This window comes from Anopheles aquasalis, chromosome 3, assembly GCF_943734665.1.
Source record: "Anopheles aquasalis chromosome 3, idAnoAquaMG_Q_19, whole genome shotgun sequence".
Classification (NCBI taxonomy): Eukaryota; Metazoa; Arthropoda; class Insecta; order Diptera; family Culicidae; genus Anopheles; species Anopheles aquasalis.
In genome coordinates this window covers 41597736-41601563 of record NC_064878.1, presented here as the reverse complement: position 1 = coordinate 41601563, position 3828 = coordinate 41597736, and the positions used below count along the sequence as shown (strand labels likewise).

The following is a 3828-nucleotide window of genomic DNA, read 5'->3' as shown; positions in this document are numbered from 1 at the left end:
TTTTTGTATTCGCATTCTTCCAATCGGCTGTACTAACGTTGTACTAGAAGCTTAAGAACTAACGTTGGAATCTAAAGTGAACTAGATTCCATTATAATTTATCGTTCGTTGTAATGGTGTGAGGTAGTGTATTTGTAAAACGGGTCACACAGCGCACTAGGCCTAGAGTTGAGTGCAGTGCAGTGTATGATGACTCTAGACGACAACCATTTTCAACTATTTTTTTCTGTTTTTCTTTTTTTGATAAATCGAACGATGAAAGCAATAATAATAATCACTTAACTTATTAGTGCTATTTGGACGATGAGTATACATTTACAGATTGATAGTAAGCGGCACAGGACGATAGCAGCGGACGTGTAGTGGTAGTTCAATATACCATATATTTTTATTCAATATTTATACGCAACAATGGCGCAGCTAGGAGACAATAGACGGATTTACAGACAGATTGTGCGCGAGCACTAGGCGAACTTGGATTGAATTAGATGCTCATGATATACTTTATTGTTTGCGCGTATCCGACTAGAGTGACTTCAATATTCACAACATTTATTACGGATTTACAGCATAAAATGTTTATAAAGGATAACAGCATCCCAGCGCCATAGAGCTGGGTAACGAGAATTGAAAAAAGATCGCTCACACTGTTATAATGAAAGAGGACATATACATGTATAGACTAATAGAGAAATTTATATGCATATTATATACAAATTCAGTTGCATATATAATACATATACACACACATAGACACTCACATTAGACATCAGGGCGAGGTCGAGGATCGAGGGAGTTTTTAGAGCCTTGGGAGAGTAGTTAACAGCCACGTATTTAACGCGCTAGCTCTAGTGCAGATCGGTGTTGGTCGATGATCAGCACGCTTTCGTTAACCGTACTCAACATGGGAAAGCCTCTTATATATATATATACACACATGCCTTAATATTCCCACGAATATACGCCGCAATAACTCAACCACGCGTATGTAGTAGGCGCTCCACACTCCGCCGTGTGGTAGCATAGGTTTCGATTTGTAGATGCAAAAAAGATTACTCCCGAATGTTAGTTTGCGAAGCAAAGATGACGATCCATGGCCGGGCCCCCCACATACAGCGGTAGCCGCTTGGAAATTAGACGAATAATTAGAGTTTAGCGATGAACCGCACCGGAATAGGTAGCAAGCAATATTGAACGATTATGAAGCGAAACGCAAAAAACGAATGATAAACGAATGCTATACTAGTAGTATTGGAAGATGGTGCTGACGACATGGTTGGAAAACAATGTTTAAAAATGTTGTGAATCGTCGTGCGAGCCAGGATGTAGTTGCAAGGCGTTGCAACAAGTGACACCGTTTGTGCTATGCGAACGCCTGCTGGTATCAATTGTAAATTAGATCCGTGTAGCTGTAGCGGGCAGAGGAGAGAAGCGAATTGTAAAACAAGCAAACGATTGTAAATAAAGAAACAAACTAATAATCTACTGGTGTGTTGTGAGAGTATTTTTTCATTTCTGTTGAAACTTTGTGCACTATTATGCTTATTGTTTAAGAACTCTGATACCCTTTTCGGATATTAGGTAGAAAACCAATTAGTAATCTTTACAACGATATGTCCTAGGAAAAGAGCTTCCAGTGTTTGCTCCGGTATGCGATGTGAGGCCATGGCAAGAGATTGATACTATCCCTTGTTCACCAGATTGGACTTGATCATACCCTGGTGTTATAGAATGGATGCGATTTGTTAATGCAAAATTGATAACGCCAGATTACGATGTGATTGAAAAACATTGTTTAAAGTTTAAAACATGGCTGGTGTTGTGCCACGTGACACAGTTGTGCTGTGGGAACGCCTGCTCGTTATCTACATGATATAAAGGCCTCAGGAAGTAAATTGTAAATTAGATCCGCGTAGCAGTAAGGAACTGAAACGAGACAAGTATTGTAAAATGAATAAACTATTGCAAATAATTGAATCAAACTGATAATACACACTGGAATTATAAACATACATCAGAATTGATAGCAACTACTGGGAGCTACGAAGAACTGCAAACCAAGCTAAAACAGTCATTCGCCGAGAGTATTCGTACTCGATAGTACATTCGTGTCATTCGGTGGGTAACCGGGACATAACATTTATAAGCAGGATCGACTATTGGACCTCGCTTCAGTTGCAAATTTCATTCAGTACGGCTCACATCACAGGATTGGCGATCGCTGCGTGGTTCGTTTTGCTGGTTTTTTGGATCAGCGATCGAGCAGAGTCTGCTCGTACACGAGTGGTAACTTCGCTGCTGCAAGGAACCATTTATGAGGAGGAGTATCGAGCAAAGAGGAGCAGCAGCGGCAACGACAGTAGCACTGCTGCTCAGTCACAGGAAACGGAAAAGTAGGTGTTTCTGCGACTAAAATCAAGCGAAAAGATTTATTATTATAAAAAGATAAAGGTAAAAAAAATTTCTTTAATACAAAAGTGTGTTGAATACGTAATTTGAGTGCTTCATTTGAGTATAACATACTGTTATCAGTGGTTATAGTTGATCATGTGCCGTTCGTACTTCGCGTCGTAAGGCTAAGGATAATTCGAAAAAAGGCAAAAGAGTTTTATATTTTGGGGAACGTTGAAATTTCATTTATTTTTAAAATTTTCAGTAAGCGGTTTGTAGTAAGAAAAGTGACGATTTCGCGCAAATAAAATGAGTTTTACAAATCTATTAAAAAAAGCGTCATCAATTTTTATAAAATCTCGACGGGGCTACCTGGCAAATAGTGTACAGATTATGCGAAAAAAATTGAAATCTTTGAATAGAAAATTGAGAAAAAAAATTAAATCTGTTCTGAAGTTTCGAAAGCGGCATCCGGGTGGGTTATATTCCCGTGTCACCGTGAATTTTGCACGACTAAAGAACTTACTGTCGAGAGAGATACAAAATCTATCTTTTCTCAATGTTACAAAAGGCAACAACACTTACACAATGTTTCTTTTTTCATCGAGAAGCAAGCCACGTTACAGTAACTTTAAAAAAACACAAAAATTACTCTAGTTAGAGTTACTAGCAAGCGAGTAGTGAGAAAATGTAAGTTTTCCACTTGTTAATTGGTTGTTTCTATCAAACGACATTGTGTTCCGAAAAAGGTTAGCGGTTAGCGGTTATATTAACAAGTTGATTAGAAAAGGATCTCGGATTCCCGAACGCCTCACTGAACTCAATTACACTAACCGGTTCATTACAGTGATTTTGATATGCAACTTTTATTGATTCATGTTACTAAAGGTAAGATTAGCCGATACGATGACGCTTCATACTTTTTGGGATTTCACAGTTATCTAACATTTCAATTTCTAACAGTTCATTCTCACCTGCTTTAACCCGAACTTGTTTTCTGTCATATCATTCAGGACGCAGCCCGACATTTCCCTCGCTCTCGGCTTTGCAAGCTTGTTTGCTTCCCAGGGACCGTAGGTTTTAATCATAATTTTTTTGGTTTTCAGTAGAAGGAGCAGATAACTAGTTCATTCGCTTTTCGGTTGGTGTTGCTGATGCTGCTGCTGCCGAGCCTGCTGCCCACTCTACGGATGTTTATGTTCTCGACAGATCGAGCGCACTGTACGATGCGCCATGATCAGAATGACAACTAGGTATTAGCTGATAGCGAATGATTGATACTAGACATTAGGAAGAAAAAAAGAAAATGCAACGATGAAATCTGATGCTGGGGCTGCTGCTGCGAGGATCAGGAAGAAAGAGGGCACCTGGCTTCCGGTGAGTTTATTCAAATGTAAAATATAGAAGGAACCGGTGCCGGTAATTAATTTGACAGCC

At 39.2% G+C, this 3828-nt stretch overlaps 1 protein-coding gene across 2 annotated transcripts in view; it reads left to right on the top strand.

Moving 5' to 3' along the window:
• Positions 1–1485, top strand: part of LOC126578618 (uncharacterized) — a 27766-nt gene extending 26281 nt beyond the window's left edge. For both annotated transcript variants that reach the window (XM_050241386.1, XM_050241385.1), the window contains exon 8: positions 1–1485. This exon is cut by the window's left edge and continues 632 nt beyond it. The gene's annotated coding sequence lies outside the window, so the exon portion shown is untranslated.
• The last annotated feature ends 2343 nt before the right edge of the window (positions 1486–3828 follow it).